The following is a 17640-nucleotide window of genomic DNA, read 5'->3' on the forward strand; positions in this document are numbered from 1 at the left end:
TTTCTAGGGATGCATGAGAACCCCATGTATTTTGATGGCGATCTGGGCAGCTTTGTTTCAAAATGCTTTGATGTAAACATGTTTCACAACTCGAGGGAGCACGAGTACATGTAGTATGGTACACAATAGTCGGCAAGCTGAACCACCTCCTCGTGGTGCCAACCGGGTAGCATGGACGTCTGTCTGGGTGAGCTAAGAGTTCAGCAACTCCAGACAGGGCCAACCACCCCGTTTGGTTTCAATGTGCTGGTTACTTTCGACAATGTATACTACGAATCATCTGGCGCCTCCGCACCAGTTCCAACCAGTACACAGGAGAGACTCGTTGGGTTCACGTGTGAGGAATGTGATAAGTGCTGCAAATCGAAAGCTGGCTTGGTAGCCCTTCATCGAGTTCACAACAATGAAAGTGTTGGTACGAACACAGTCGCCCAATTGGCTTGCGCTGATTGTTCCCGCCTTTTTCCGACGAAGATTGGCCTGAGTCAACACCGCCGGCACGCACACCCCACCCAGCATAATGCAGATAAGCTTGGCCGAGTGAAGTATTCCGGTACCCGCTGGTCCCAGCAAGAGTCACAATCGCTCTTACGCCTGGCTAACAATTTATATCCATCTTGTGGCACGCAAACCGAGCTGTTCACGAGATTGGAGCAGTATTTTCCTGGTCGATCGGCTATCAGCATCAAAACCAGGTTACGGGTGCTTAACTGGCAAGCACAACAGGACGAATCATCATCTGGTGAACCTGAGCAAACTATCGGTCAGACGACGGCCTACTCATCAGAAGCCGATGACTACAGCGTCTGGTTTAAACAAACCGTGGATTGCACCGTGTCACTCTTGGAATCCCATGCTGACCGTTCGCTCGCTAGTGTTGACCTTCTGGCATTTGCCCGAGGGTTGCAGTCTGGCATCATGACACCGGAGCAAGTCCTGTCGCTTCTGGACCTCCACGCCTCCAGGACATTTCCACACACCTGGAAAACTGTTTCCCGACGTCGCCGTCAGTTAGCCCATCGGATCCCGGTCAACCGGAAGCAGATCCGCCGAGCCAATTACGCCGCCATCCAGACTCTATACCACCAAAGACGGAAAGATGCAGCGTCTGCTGTACTCGATGGGTCATGGAAGGATTTATACAAAGGAAACTGCGGCCTACCTACGGACGCCGAACAGTATTGGAAACAAGTGCTCTCAGCTCCAAAACACGCGGATAGCCGACCAAGTCGCATAGTAGTACCATCCGACTGGGGCTTGATCGAGCCAATTACAGGAGAGGAAGTTGGCCGTACGATCCGTTTAATGAGCAATTCGTCCCCAGGCCTGGACAAGCTCACACCCAGGACGCTCCGCCGGTTCAATGCTAATTTGCTCGCTGGGTAAGAGACGTTTCTCTCTTTTCTCCCATATTCTCCTGTTACTCTTTCGCATTCATCGCTTGCACTCACTTTTTTGTGACCAAGCTCTTCAAAAATAAATGATAATATGAAGAATATTACAGTATAGTTGAAGCCGCATCAAAGAATGGAGATCACAAGGAATTGCCTGATACCGAGGCTGACATATTTGCTTGTGCTCTGCCAAGTCCACCGAAACACGCTCAAAAGGTTGGGCAGTTACATCAGGCAATCTATTATTAACTGGCTACGTCTACCGAAGAACACACCGAGCAGCTGCATCAACGCCGGTAAACAACATGGGGGACTCGTCACCCAAAGTCTGAGTGTAACCACTCCAGTGCAGCGGAGAGCGCGTATGGAAAGGTTTCTATATGCCCAGTTCCGAGTACTAGGAACATGGCGTAGAGTGTATATTATTGCCATTGACTTTCACAGCAGACCGAGTATGAAGGACACTGTGCCTGATATGCGAGTCTTGACTGTACTAACGCTTACCGCGCCTTGAAGAGCATTCAATATTGTTTGTCCTTTCTTCGGTTGTTGGTCTTTACAAGCGTGTTTTCATACCAAACATTCTTACATACTTTGGGATTCAGCTTGTCTGACTGGAGCTGCTGGTGCCATGACTTCGAATGAGATGCTTCTCTCGTATTATCTAATATTCTTTGTAATCCCTCCACATCTATCGCTTGCATTTATTTTTATGTCTGACTCCACGTCCTTAGAATGAATGAATGAATGAATAAATAAATAAATAAATGAATAAACAAATAAATAAAATAAATAAATAAACATTACGGTATATTAAATCATGGTGTAGTGTATCACAATAAGTACAGTGTGGTATAGTATAGAACAGCATATGGTATAATACTGTATACAGTATAGTATGGTATAGTATAGTGTAGTATAGCACAGTATGGTACAATGTATCGCACAGTGGCGTGTACTGTAGTACAACATACCAAATTATGATGTAGTATAAGAAGACGACAGTCTTGGCAGATTTTTCTGATGCTTTGGAAAGGATGCGCTTGAAACAGCATGACTGTCTCTTTCCAGGAATTTTCCTAATCAAGTACTACAATCAAAGCCATATACCAACTGTTAGGCGGAATTCCACACGGATCCCTCCTTACCACTCGCACTCAGGTGCTGCTACGGCCGAGAAGTCCATCCCACGCAAGATTGGCGCAGCTACAGCCAAATAGGAAAGGAAGACTGATGATCCTGTTTGCCGTCAAGAAGTTTCATGAAATGCTCTACGGCGGTCAGTTCACTCTACTAGTCGATCATAAGCCACTCCTTGCTGTGTTTGGCTCGAAGAAAGGAAGCTCGGCACATACTGCCAACCGCCTCCAGCGATGGATCACTGCTTCTGGGATATGAATTCAAGATCAAGTACCAGTCCACTACTAGCCTCGGACAAACCGACACACTGTCGCAACTCATTGATACAAGTAGGCCGGAACCAGAAGACACCGTAGCCTCAACAATTGCCCCGGAACCGGAGATTAACCAAGTAGAATCGAAATCGATTCGCATCCTCCCAGTGACTGCCGACATGGTCCGCCAGGCTACCTACCAGGACCCTGTGCTGCAGCAAATCATTAGGTACCACAGCAATCAGTGACCGCGTATCTGCCCAAAAGACGAACTGAGACCTTACTTCAACCGGCGTGACGCACTCTCACTAGCCGACGGATGCCTTTTTTTCAGAACGTGTTGTCATCGCAAATAAGTTACAATTAGCTGTCCTGAACCAGTTTCACAAAGGGCACCCGGGAACAAACACGGTGAAGGCCCTCGCTCGGAGTTACGTCTACTGGTCTTTGATGGACTCCCAGATCGAGCAAGTCTCAAAATCGTGCCTGTGGTATGCTGAAGCATCCAAGTCACTCGTGAAAACCTACTTACGGTCGTGGCCGCAGCCGCTCGAACCCTGGTCTCGCCTTCACATCGACTATGCAGGTCCAGTGGGCGGTCGATGCTTACAGAAAATGGCCGGAAAATTTCCCAGTGAACAGTCCCATTACTGCCACTACAGTTCAGTCGCTTTGGAATACCAGAGACTATTGTATCAGACAACCGCGGACAGTTCACGTCGACTGCGTTCGCAAACGTTCTTCGGGAGTATGGCCTAACACATGTCGCTGTCTTTGATAATGATGATAATTGATAATTGATAATGATGATGATGATGTCCGCTCGCCGCCGTTTCATCCACAGTGGAACGGTCAAGCGGGACGCTTTGTTGACAGTCTGAAGCGAGCACTTCAGAAGTCCAGAGGGGAAAGACCCATGGAAGAGATTTCGCAAAGGTTCCTGCAGGCATATCGAGCGACGCCAAACCCCAACTCACCTGATGGGGTGTCATTAGCAGATGCACTGCTCCGAAGGAGGCTTCGAACACCGCATGACACTATCCGGCCTCAAAAAAGACAGGCTAGTCACTGCAACACCAGAATGGAGGAACAGTTCGACTGGCATCATGGAGCAACTGCGCACTTATTCAGCGAAGGCCAGAAAGTGTTGGTTCGTGACTACAGCGGCAGACACCCTACGTGGACCCCAGGACTCATCCTTCGCCGGCGCGGCAAAGTGCTCTATGAGATTCAAGTTGGTCCAGTCAAGTAGATACGCCACATGAACCAAATCCGGCCGACAGTTACGCAGATCCTGCTCACAGGACCGAGTGATTTGAGTCTAGAAGTGCTTCTGGACACTTTTGATCTTGGCACCATCCCAGAAAATCAATCAGTTGCTTCGTCTGAGGCTCAGACTGAGCACCGGAGTACAAACATGACGCTGGACAGACAGGATCAGCAAGCCAGTGAGGTCACTGCAAGAGAACCCTCGGCTTCGACGTTACAACAAACTTCAGGGGGGGGAGGTGTTAGGCGGAGTTCCACCCGGATCCCTCCCTGCCACCCGCACTCAGGTGCTGCTACGGCCGAGAAGTCCATCCCACGCAAGATTGGCCAAGAATTCGAGACGCTTGCCGGTCCGGCATCAAAACGAGACCAATAGGTCGAAAGTCTGAACCCAACAACCAATCATTACTCAGTATTGGCCAAATGCCGGTTGCCAATGGAGCAACAAGAACGCGTCGGAATTTCCAGAAAGTTATGACCGCCTACGCCATATATACGATGCGTTGTACAACTGTTCCTGACTTCGTTTTGGGCGTTAATATACCTTGTGCACCGTTGGTGGTTGTTTTTGACGTGAACACTAGCTTGGGTGCCCAGACCGAGATTCTACGCTGAGGGAAATACCGTTACTACACCAACTGTGTCGAAAACGTGGTTTGCTGGGTCACTTCACAAGAGAGGGAGGCAAACAGAAGTCTGTGCTGAAAATCATACTCACTGAATTGATACCTAGTTTGACGATGCCAAGATTCTAAACTTCTTCAGTGTCTGTCTACCTTATCATGGTAGAAATAACCCAACGCTAATGATGCAGACTGTGCATCAGGATGGTTCGTCAGAGGCTGAAATCAGTTTGTGGAATGTTAGTAGATCTGGGTGACGGTCTCAGAAGGCAATTTATGTGAATTTGTATCATTTTACATACTCCAATTGACAGCAACCATCCCAAACACTATGCTTCATTTGAAATCCAGAATGAAAAAAGGAGGAAAAGTCATTAGATACTGATAAAATATTCTACACCCTCGGTCAGACGGTTCATGGTAAACGTAAAATCACAATCAAGTCCGACAGGTTACTCCGATGTTCTTAATCCTAATGAGTATTCTGTTATGTGTTTACAGGCAAATCCTTTTGAATACACAAATTCAGCTTTTATCTGGTTGTGATTGAGTTCAAGGACTGTCAGCAACCGAGACTGACGATTTGTCGTTATCACTCTGAAGGAAAAGCATTTATTGACTACGTGACCAGCCGACAAACTATGATGGATCGCAATCCAGCCCCCGCGATCACTTTGGTCAAGTGGCCAATATAAGCCCTTCCTTCAAAGTGAAAACGGCAACCCCTCAGTCTCGGTTGTTAACATTCCTTGAACCCACATTCATAACCAGACCTTTTTCTAAATGATGTCCCAGGAGATGCTTTCCCAAAATGAAAAGTTTTGAGATATAAATCTCGATTGAGCATTCACTTGCTTCATTATAAAAGTCCCTGGAAGCGAGTGTACGAGATAAGTCACCCTCACTCCTGGTTGTTGCCATTTAGTTGATATGATTTGTGTCAGCTCTTCAGTATGTTTTCTTGAAGTGCGCAGTAAATTTCGAGTGAGAATGAAGGGAAAGTATCAATCGGCAATTGAAACGAACTATCATATCTCCGGCACACCTAAGGAAGGAGGTATTCACATCATATTCAAACTTGTACTTCAAAACCATACAATGTAGTCAATGCTGTATAAGTTGGACCAGAAAAAACATACGGTCTACTACGAACACTGAGGGTAGGTTGGACCAGATTCTTGGGTCGATCTTGATATTTAAGCACTAAATTCCTTTGGAAACAACGAGTCAATCGTTTTACAATTAAAATGGTCAAACGAAGCGGTACAATGTTTATGTAACCACACAAGAACTCGCACAACGTGCAGTGGTTTCGAAATTATTGCGATCAGTTAAAGTTATCATCTACAATTTTGCTACAGAACGAAGCAGAGTTAATACCACAAGCACGGAAAGTGCTCAAAAACCATTCAGAAATATAGTGTACGTATACCTATACTTTCTTTAAGTTGTCGCAGACAGTGTGCATTTACGACAGACATTATGCTGCACAAGAATTATGTAAATGATGGGTGTAGGTAGTGGCAGCTCCGATGTGACAGCATTCGGGGCTGCAAACGAGCCTCACCTGGACAACCACTACAGTAATTTGTGAAATATCGCACGCGCATGCCTGGTTATCATCAACCCTAATAGCCGAAGTATACTGAGAAGCACTCAGGTTTTCATGATAATAAAAATACAACCTAAGTGAGTCTTATTGCATGTCGAGTAGTGTACTTTTTCTGAGCATCTGCATCTGGTTTAATCGGTGTCACAACCACTTATAAATTTCTCGAACTCAGGAACATTTCTTGATATTCAGTCCATGTTCACTACACAAAGGCTGTGCTCTCTGTTCTGCATTAACTCCAGGATAGCCACTCCTTCACAAGACAATCTTCACATTGCAACACAAGATCGGACGGAGGGCACTCTCGGGGGTATGAAACCTACTGCAGTCTCAGAGCTAAACTCGTTCGCTCCCTTCGTTTCAGAAGAGCTTTATAAACAATCGGTAGTTTTATTCGAGCAACGTTTCATTTTTGACACAAAAGCTTCATCAGGCCGAAACTTGTCCGATTGTTCGGTCTCTGTTGTTTTTCGTAGGACCGTGAAAAGTGATCCCTATGAACAGCGGAACTGAGACGTCCTCAGGCGTTCGACAACCGTCGTCTCAGAATCATAGCTAGTGTGGGTTTGTGTCATCGATTTCGTAGTAAGGTAATTAGAAAGCGAGTGTTCGGTTGTGTAACAGGGACTTCCATCGAAGAATATGCCCAGCGGCAGAAACCGGGTTTGTTAAGTCATGTATTGCACATGCCCAACCATTAATGCCGAACAAGAGCGCTGCTTTCCGTACCCAATTAAGAGTGGCGGAAGCAGAGAGGTGGCCAACCCTTGAGCTGGCAGAAGGGTATGAAAGAAATTACTAAACGTTTGGGTGCTGTCGCTGCGACTCGCTTTCCAGGATGGGAGCCACGTTATCCTCACTGCGCGTGGTTGGAGACACCGCAATATATGGTTGCTAAGCGATATCAATGGCATTCTTGTTGTCAGTTTCTACCCAGATTGCCTGAATGAAAGTCTGAGGGTGTAGTCACCTCTGAGTGACTGTGGTAGGCTTGCACTAAGTTCCTTCCCAACTCACTTATTTTTCAAAATTCTTTCAAGCAAATCACTATTGTACGGCATCGTAACATCAGTGTGGAACACTTATGTTATGCTTTCGATAATCATAAAGATGAATTCAGCTACTGTTGGTGAGGATCGAAGGACTGAAATTTTAAACAAAAATTTCTGGCACTGTTAGAAAGAGGATTCCGAGTTCCTATAAAATATAGGTATTGTGGCAATCTACTTTTCGAGACTAGTTGGAAATTTCTTTTGGAGATTACTAGAACTCGAATTTTCAAGACTGGAAATTTTACCTTTCCATTTATTGTTACAAGTTAAAATGCGGACCCTATCTTGACACCTGCTAACAGGTTAAAATAGGAGGAAATAAACGATATCCAGGCTGATACTATGCACGTCTACGACCAAACCTCAGTTAAGTTTTTGCAGCACCATCACGTCAGGAGCAAGGGACAAGAATGCAACACGCGGAACCGTGATTCATCGGTTACGGTCTCCCTGGTTTAAACCAGTAGCGATCATTTGCAGTTGTAGGGCACCAGCCGTTCTGTGTTGTTACAGTGATATGTTTGATCACTGTCGCACACATGAGAGTAAGAAATGCACTCATTTGCATACCAATTTAGTCTTGAGTATGCTGCACCAGGCCGCCTCATTAAGCAACTGGTACAATATTCGAGATATCGCGATACATAGTATAGACGTAATGCACCACTCATGAGGTTGCTGAAAACTCTCCGGCAGTCCACGATCGGTTCTGCTTCACCTGTGGGCCCTAGATGAGTGTCGGCTGGTGGCCACGACAGTTGTTGTTCGAAGTATTCAGCCCACCGGTAGAGGCGTTCTTCTTTGTTCGAGATGGTCGTTCCATTCTGGTGTTTAATAGTTTCCGGGGTTGCACGGATCAACTGAAATAATCTCCGGGTATTACCGGCTTTCTGGGCCTCTTCCATTTCTTTGGCCGTGTGGTATAATTTTGTGTGCACCATTCGGCAGTTATTTCTTTCATTCGATCAGTGTGAAATTTAGAGGATTTTTGTAGAGACCGGTTATTTTTTAACTTGAACGATCACGCTTTGTATGCCATTGTATTAGAGCTATTATTAGAGCTTTTGTATTATAACTATGTCCATAGAAATGTTGTGACCTACTGAGCAGTCGTGCATCCACTTTGTCGCTACTTGGCCTCCTGCTCCGCCCACTATGGTATGTCAAAAGGCACGGTAGCTTCAGACAGTTCTTTATGAAGACAAATGAAGATTATTGCAACTGTATTTATAGGGTTATCAGAATGTTCCACATGGTCGTCCGTGAGGGGGGCGAGAGGCGTCGAGCTAAAGATGCTCGATCCAGATTAGCTGGCATTCTGACCAGTCAGGGCATGCTATCGTTTGATCCGTAGCCCGCAAGTGACACGTCCGTCCAATTGACATGCTGTTTAGTTATTAGGGGCGGCTGGCCTCCGGACATCTCATTGAGAAAGCCGTTCAAATGACCGGGGCTGCGAACTCAACCGTGACGTCTCATGGAAGTGCTGTCGTATGTCGGCCCGTCCCTGGGGCTGTGAGCATCTGGGGTCTGGTGCCCTCCACTTCAGATATATGTTACGGCTGTCTGGTGTCTCGTTCAATGCGGTCCCCCTACGGAGCCACAGTCCGTCTTTATCTGGGCATCATTCTTGACATAGTATTCGACCCTTCGTCCACAGTGAAGAGCATTCACCATATCGAGTCAGTATCTAGCCTTTGTGTGACTCTTGTGGCGGCCCTTCTGCCAACTCCCCTTTCTTGACTTTCCGGAGAGCAGTGGAACGATCCGCATGCACATGGGATTGGAAAATCAAGGGTTCGAACGGCGGGTAAAATTTTGCAGGCTGCTGACAGGATTAACCAAAATGGACTGAAGTGAGACGGCTACCGGTGCCGGAGGCCAGGAGCTGAATAGCCGCTGCGTCGCGTATGCTCCCTTTGGTCCCCGGTTTGGCTGTAACTGTGGCGACCACAAAATCTTGAGGGTGTGGTGTTCTCGTGAACAGCTGTAGTCATCTGCAGCTGTTTCGTCACAAACGGAATTGAGGGGTTTAGCCAAGACTTGAAGCTCATTAATCCAATCCATGCCCAAGCGATCAAGAAGTGTATAGTTCGTGAATCCCCTTGAACGTTAAGGAACAGCTGGACTTCACGGTCAGTTTGAGGCCTCCCATAGATGGATTACGGACGGTGCAATTGACGTGCTTTTCGGCCACTAAGTCTACAATACTTTCAGTGTAGGGACCCCAGATCCGATGTTTTTTGAAAGCAGATGCGTGTTGCTACCAAATTCCAAGAGTGAGTTCACGACAGGTCTGATACCACCGCCAAATCTTAAATTCCTTCATAAGGGTAATGAAGACAGTCGTCCGTGATTTGAGACATGACAGGAAATAGGGGAATGTTTTCTTCTTCGCTAGTTCCGCAAGAAACGAAGCTAGAGCACCAACAAAGAAAGTGATGTATCTCGCGTTCTTGATGAGTTGCGTGCAACTCAAGTCACTTGTGACTCGACACGTTAAACCCGAATAATCGAGACAGTTGAACGTACTTGGTCCGAAGGAAGTTGAATGATAAATTGCATTTCAATTTCAAACTCAGGCCGGTGGGTCTGACGTAAATTTGACGATTGACGAGAAACGCAGTTTAGACATCAGCATTTGTTGATTTCTCCAATAGAATCCCTTTCTACCTAGCGGTGCTAAGTTTTAATCAAGTCGAGGTCACTTTGCGCTGTTTCAGGATATCTATATCGCTACAATTGCTTGTAATAGCCCTATATACCCCACCCCTATGTATCTATATGGGAGAAACTAGAACCACTAGGAAGGGCCAATGGGATCCAAATAGGGTCTAGGTTACGGGTGGCGAGCCAGTGGTTCTTTCTGTTTTTTGCCTCACGGTAGATGGTAGTCGTGGTATGACGGTGACCAGTTCTAGTCAGGTTGGCCGTACTCCTAAGTGCCGCCGGTATACTTTTACACATGGTTTGCAATCTAAACCAAATCGGATCGCCAGGTGAAGTTGGCTCAAGTGAGAGCCGACCGGGACGATGCACGGTGTGGGTAAACCTGAGCTAACGTAAACTGATTCGAGTCGCAATCGTCTCCAGCAGCGGATGAATTAGTGGCACTCCAGTTGACGAAGATACTGCGTTAGGGCTGGTAAGAGTGATGATATAAAACAAGAAACAACACTGTAATATCCTGCGGTGAAAGCTCTGCCCAAAGTAGTTTGCACTGAATTTGAATTGCGCTGACAACTGTATCCACAGTTAATCCACGTTGCCGATACTCGTTCCGCTATCGCTTGCTGTGACAGAATTCTCTGACTTCTCCACACCTTCCTCCCGTGGGTTGCGGCGCCCAAATTGAGAACCACTGGGAGAGTCAGACAGTTCCTCTGGTTGAAGGTTTGAGGATACTTACCCGATATACTTCGAATCACTTTGGCGGTTACGCGACGATTAATGTTGCCTTGCGATTAGGCTGTTGTGGAATATCCTAGTCGTTATCGTATCCAGGTTTGAACACAATGGTAGTATCCTGTCTATCGCATAAATGTGAGTTATGCCAATGAAGCTGCTCATATCACGTAGACCGTCACTTGCTCTTCAGTCTTTGTGCTGAATTCGCAACATTAGCAAGGAGCATAAGTGACACAGAACTATTGCTGACACCGTCACTGGCCATAGCATCTTCCATTCCACTTGATGAGTATCCTTCTTTAGGAAATTCAAACAACTACTGCCACCAAAATGTTGTCCATTTTGAATATGCAGTTGAGGAGGATTTAGTGACGTGCCTCATAATTCGATAGGAGTAGGAACGTAGCTTTTGGACAAGCTGTTTTAATCGCTTTAGGACTCCCAGACTTCACACTAATGGTTCGTCCTTGTCATCGTAGATCTGCTCCCACCTACTGAGGTTTCAAGCGTTATTTTTAACTTTAGCTCTGAATATTACCTCTATGGGATCGAGAACCCCATGTTCACACCATACATTTCTGTTTCGTTTTGAGAGCTGATGACGGTCGTCATCACGTTCACACCAGGAATTTGATAGAAGACGGCAATCTAAAATCATCTGGTTCTGACCACTGTTTCCGCAAGGTTGCCGTAAGTAGTGGGGTATCCGTGTGTACGTTGAGTCAATTATCCGCTCTAACGATCTGGGCTTTCGGAAGTGCTAAACCTGCAACGATGATAGAGATTATCACCAATGATTGTTGGCTGATAGTAGCTATGAGTGCGCCTGGGATGCATCTTACGAGTGGTGGTGAATTAAAGGAAATCCTTCGCACACCACACGAGCTTTGATTGTTTAGCTTTCTGCACATGAGTTAAAATTTATAGGCCACTATAGTCATATATTCTGATAGCCTCAGGACCATATTTTCCTGTCCATCTACAGTCTTATTCCCTTGAATCTATACTGGGTAGAGGACATTTGGTTCGTTGCACCCGCGGCTGTTGATAGATCGCATGTGACATTAGCTTACCATCCTGGCATGAACGAGAAGCAACAAAGTGATCTTTGTGCTATACACTGGTGAATGAAGTGAGTTTATAAGACGTCTCGCAGGCCCCCTAAAATCTATGCTTGCTACTGTGCAAAAGGTGACTTTCTGTGGCCACCATTCTGCACTCCAGAATGATTTTGGTTCAACACCAGCTAGGTATGTATATGTCTCGGGATAGAGCCACTTAACTAGCGACCCACTACAGTTACTTTTCACCTATGACTACATGACCTGACAATAATAACCATGTTAGAAGCCTGATGTTGGCATTATAACTCCTCTTTCTGTTTACCGTCCGATCCTATCCCTTGGATTTCTATCGGCTGAAGGGAATTTAGCTGGTTGAACATTTGCCCTATATTTCAAGCAGGTGCGGTTTTCACCGTCTCTATGAGAAGAAACAATAACAAACTGATATGAAATTTAGTGAAGCTATGCGTTTTGAAACATCTGGAAAATTTGTTGTTCACTTTAAAACTTCCAGAAATCTCCTCGCAAAGTTTGAATGAATTGAGAACAGAGATGAGTTATACAACCTGTCACATGTCATTTAATCTAGAGGAATCAGCTGCGTACGAGAATATCTTCGAAAAATACGTTGTATAAAATGTAACCAACCGCGTAAAAATGACCGCACATTGAGACAATCACGAAAACGGAATCATAAACGGCGGACACAGATAATATCCGCCCATATTTCTTGACAGGTCTGGTATACTTCTACGGAATTACAGCTACACGAGATGTCTTTAAATTATCACAGGAAGAAATAATCAAGCTATAATGGAATCAACCCTGGTGTGTAGTGATTGATGCAGGAAAAAACACCTTGGACGCGTCATTTGTAGTGTCCTGGTTGACCACGTCCTGTTTGTTCATTGCATCCTACGCAAAAAACCCTGTGGGAACGACCTGCGAACATATCGTTAAAACTAGTCGTTACCATGATGGACGTCCTCAGATCCTTGATAAAATGCATCATGAATTTACATACTACCACTACCACTACTGCTCCCACGGACAAATTTTTGGAGTGTATCCGAATTTGCAACTGCCTGTTAACAAGAGCGACATAAATGGTGATTCAATATATCTGGACACTAAGTGGTGTTATGTCTCACAGCATGCTATGAATTCAGATGTCTCAATAAGATACCGGAGCCCACTTTGGTTCAGAAGAAACCATAACTGTGATAACACCGGTTTTCCTTGGCATTTGCTATTAGGGGGTACGAACCTATCACGCGTGAAAACCGGAAAACAACTATCATTGCAAAAGTTGACTATATTTGCACCCAGCCCCCGTAACTGAACCAAACCGTCAGAGAGACTCACGACTTAAACCCTTTGGAAACAATAGATCTGGGCAGCAGAGTACACCATGGTACAAAGATTTCCGTCAATCTTGGACATTTGCTGAGCATCCCTGTCCGAAACTTATTCAGGTAACTGACTGAAAAAGACGATGTGGTCATTCTGGGTGAAATCAGTCAGTCATTTTAATGCGCTACCCATAGACACTCTTTGCTTTGCTGCCATAGGCTAGTGAAGACCAAACAGCATCCAGACAAACATCCGAGAGAATTTGTGACTTTTAAAAACGTTTATTTCGACGAACAAATGCATAGTTTTCTGAGCGACCATTTCAGTATCAGATGTAGCACCTGTGGAAAGCGTGTCACCGAGGTCACGTCATGCAATGGCCCTTCTTTTGAATGCTATCTATCTCTTGTAACTTATTCGGAACAACCCAATGAAAGACAAGAGTTTTGGAAACGTGTATACTTGGGGTCGATGTCCACGCCAAGGTTAGCAAGTGTAACGCAGCCTACAAATACACAAAGAGCAGCATTTGGAATTCCGGCTCATTCAGCTTCACTTTGCCCGGCAGGGACTACAAAGTTAATAGCTGATTTCCTGGTGGTGTTGAACTGGTAAGCTGTGGTACAAATCGTAGAAAAATAAATATGCGACACAGCTGTGTCCTACCTAAATACCAATTCAAAAGTTGATAGGGACAACATAATACCGTTTGTGGGGTTTTTCGTACAGCTAACAGGCATCCCTTTTCTTTGAACACTGGTGCCGTTTTATTCTTATGGAAAACCCTTCACCTCCGAATTTACAAACCAAATAACTATTTCGTCTTCTAGTTTTGACACTTCAGCCTCACTAAATAGCATAGAAGTGGTACGCTCGCGAAATTCTGGTGCACATTTTCTATGGAGTCCTCGAGCAAGCCTCAAAGAACACTTAGACAAGGTAGTACTAAAGGACATCAATTTTCATAAAGGTCAAGAAACTACCGAGATGCCTCCATTAGGACAACAGTGGATCCTTGACTCACTCATCCAATGTGTGAACAGCGCGGTGAAAAGTGCGGGGGCTGATTGGATGATGGAGTACTTAATGTGTAAGCTGACTGAGACACGCGCACACGGGAACTTCTGCCTCTTCCCTGTACCAAACAATGGTGACGCCTTATCGGAAGATTACCCGTGACCGGTAATTTTGCTCCCTATGTGCACCAGGATCAGTAGCCAGAAATTCAAGCCAAGTCGAAGTCCCTGGATAGTTGTAATATTTTGACTAATTTTGCTACCTGCATAAAGTATTTTGAATTTTGGGGCCTGTGTTTTTTGAAAAGTACTGAAAAAGTCCGAATATACCAAATGTAGATGAGAAATAGAAAAGAGAACCATCGGTATCCATAACTTGCCATGTACCCGGGGGCGTTCAGTATCCTCAGACAGCAGTCCACATATCCGGGTTCTCATACATTAATATAAACATACCTAACTTTGGTGGGGTAATTATATCAAAGAATGAATATGCTGTTACACACAGCTAGGGTCAATAACGAGATGAAAAGGCATGAGGTGTAATCGCATCACGAGAATGAATGAATGTCGACTTAATGTGGCACTTCGTAGAATGAAGCCAAGTCAAGCTTACTTGACGGACTTTACAGCCAGCAAGCTATCCACCAATAAGACTATTAGTGGAATTTCAAACCCGCACAACTGGTTGGACACGCTAGGTCACGTGACAGGTCAATAGTCCCAGTTCAATAATATGCTAATATACTATGCCACCAAGGTCTGACACCGTGCTTAATCAAGTCGGACCTAATGGGAGTTTTCCACGAGCCTGAATGTTGATACTACCTCTATACGTTCTATCATGATTGGATACCAGAGAGAGCTAAACCGGATGTGCAATTCACGATCACAGCTAATGGTCACAGAGAAGTTTGCGGCAGAGGAATTTCCGTGTGAACTGCTCGCCCAAATAAATGGCATATCCCACGGATTTCGCAAGAATCGAGCGGAGGATACGACGCTATCGTCATGATCGTTTATAGTCAATTTTTTAAAGATGAAAAAACTAAATAGAAATGATTCTTTTGCGAGGTGAGATATTTTCTGAGAGACCGTCAATCCAGTCATCTATGTAACAAAACCTAACGAAATATATCTCATGCCTTTTCGACCTTCCTTCCAAATCATAGGACACTACGATTGCGACAATCTGTCACATACTAACCAAGCTATTAGCGTCCCGTTCTGTACGGCCCTCTCCGATGTAGAGAAAACTTGGAGCCGTACCAGCAACAAGTGGGGTAAAGTTATCTGGTAGCTGCCGAATCTGGCCGCCGAATGAGTAACGCGCACGCAGGAATCAAGACCAAGACTAAGGTGTCAATCAAGTAACCATACAGTGACGGTATTGCACTACTCACATTCAAGAACCATGTCGCAGCAAACGCCCATGCGGTGCTTGATAGCGTAATCGTAAGTTTCAATAGATAACTGCCTAACAAAAACATATCGACGAAGGTCTCGTCTGGTTGGTCACAAAAAGACTACAAAACCATTCATTCACAGCTTACTAGCTTCCGGTGGGCTGTGATAAGGCACGTAAACACTTTTACTGCTTGTCAGTGAACAAGATTAAGTCTATCAGGCCAGAAAAGTTTTAAAATATGACCTAGAAATCGTTTATGTCAAACCGTATCCATACTTATGTCCATTCTGAGGAAAGAAATTGTCCATGTTCAAATGCAACAACGCGAATCCACAACTTATGCAAAAGAAGTCAAAGCTACACGAGAAGTAGGATAATTAAACCAAAGTACACAACCCAAAACTGTATAATTCGTGTGCGAACTTGGCGCGCTTCGATCTCATCAGCACTGATGGAATGTGTTTTGCGAAGCCCAGTAAAGCGCAGACAAGAATCAGGGAGTTCAACTGAAAAAATAAAAGATGTAAGAATGAATATCTTCAGGTGATGAACTAACTGGCATGACTACTATGGTATGAAAACCTGTAACAAATGAGTGATGTCCTACGAAGACCGAAATGATGAACCCAGAGTTTTCGTCCAATTTGGCCACTTTTGGACACGTGTAGCCGTGCTGAATCGTGTCAATAGGCTAAGTGACCGGAAGTCACCGCGTTCAAAGACGTATACACGCCGGCATGTTCCGAGAGTCATTCACAGTAAAGACGTCTTTTTCGTGAAACAGAACAAAGATTGCCGGTTGCTCTGATGGACATAAAAGGGAACAGCGATAAAGACACGCTACCGCTGTGACACTTGATTGCACTCAGAAACATGCTAAGTTGCTGACACTGCCCCACGGTCTGCTGCAGTCCACTTAGTGAAACCTGTTTTAAATCAAGATTTTTCACAAATTGAGTAAAACAACTGCAGCTCCAAGCATGTCTCTTTCTTATGGGCCATGTTCACCCACACATAGAGTTTTGTCGAGTAGCTGATATCGATCGCTAATGGGCCTCGAAATTATGGGATACCAACGGCGATTTTGCTGGTATTCTCTGGGGTACTAATTCACACAACTTTAAGACGAAATAAGCAGCTCTTCGACAACAACAGTCAATACATTTTGTGGTTGGGCCGTAGTCACACGAATGAGCCTTCACAAAGGCTCTTATCGGCCAAGTACCGAAAGAGGGAATGGGAGGCCCAACAAATATTGCTTCCGGGATTCAGTCGTCAGGTTGCATCATTACACTATCCCGTGCTACAACTCATGTTGGAAGGAATGTGTGTGGCTGTGGAGACGCATACATAGCAGCCAGATGCTCGAGAGACCAACTGACCGGGATTCGGCACCCAGCTGACGGCAAATACATACCATAAAAGTTGCAGTATTGATTATCTGTAGATAGGATTTCTGCCCATATTCAAACCTGTTTATCGAATGTTAGTTTGGCTGATCACAAGTAGGTGGTGTGGCAGGCATTTTTTCGTCAAGCGGAATGTCGTAATACTTAGAAGGACAAACACAGTCTCCAGTTTAACTTGTAGATGACGGTTACGAGTTTGACGATAGCAACACGAGGTCTAGAGATATGAGGAAGCGGTCGGCCCCTAGTTGCGACACTGCAACCACAAATCACTCGACATAAGCAAACGATCGAATGAAATCCACTTCGGCAAATCAGTTCAACAGTCGAACTATTTCAAGGCCCGATAAAGAACAGGAATAACTGGAGAATACAGTGAGAGACACTGCATCTACTGCTAGGAGCATTTTACGATAATTTTTAGTTAAGACCGAATCCTCTCTAATTTTGGTTGATCGCATGGATGTTCTCCATAATGGAGAGTCTAAAAGTTAATTTCACCAGTGCATCAATTAGATGCTTCAGGCTAACACTTAGAAGATAAGCAAACTATGCAGGGTGGGGTGAATCGAAGGTAACAATTTAGTTCAAGCGGATGACATAATCGAACACGTGAGCGTTGAACTGCAAAAGAGCGC

The 17640-nt window shown here is 45.1% G+C and overlaps 1 protein-coding gene across 1 annotated transcript in view; it reads right to left on the reverse strand.

The window, feature by feature from the left end:
- T265_15609 (hypothetical protein) overlaps window positions 1-14822 on the reverse strand; it is a gene marked incomplete at both ends in the record, with an annotated part of 22577 nt that extends 7755 nt beyond the window's left edge. The window contains one exon of the mRNA XM_009178763.1: window positions 14802-14822. The remainder of the gene's footprint in view (window positions 1-14801) is intronic.
- Between the last annotated feature and the right edge of the window lie 2818 nt (window positions 14823-17640).

This window comes from Opisthorchis viverrini (assembly GCF_000715545.1).
Source record: "Opisthorchis viverrini unplaced genomic scaffold opera_v5_662, whole genome shotgun sequence".
NCBI classification, from domain to species: domain Eukaryota; kingdom Metazoa; phylum Platyhelminthes; class Trematoda; order Opisthorchiida; family Opisthorchiidae; genus Opisthorchis; species Opisthorchis viverrini.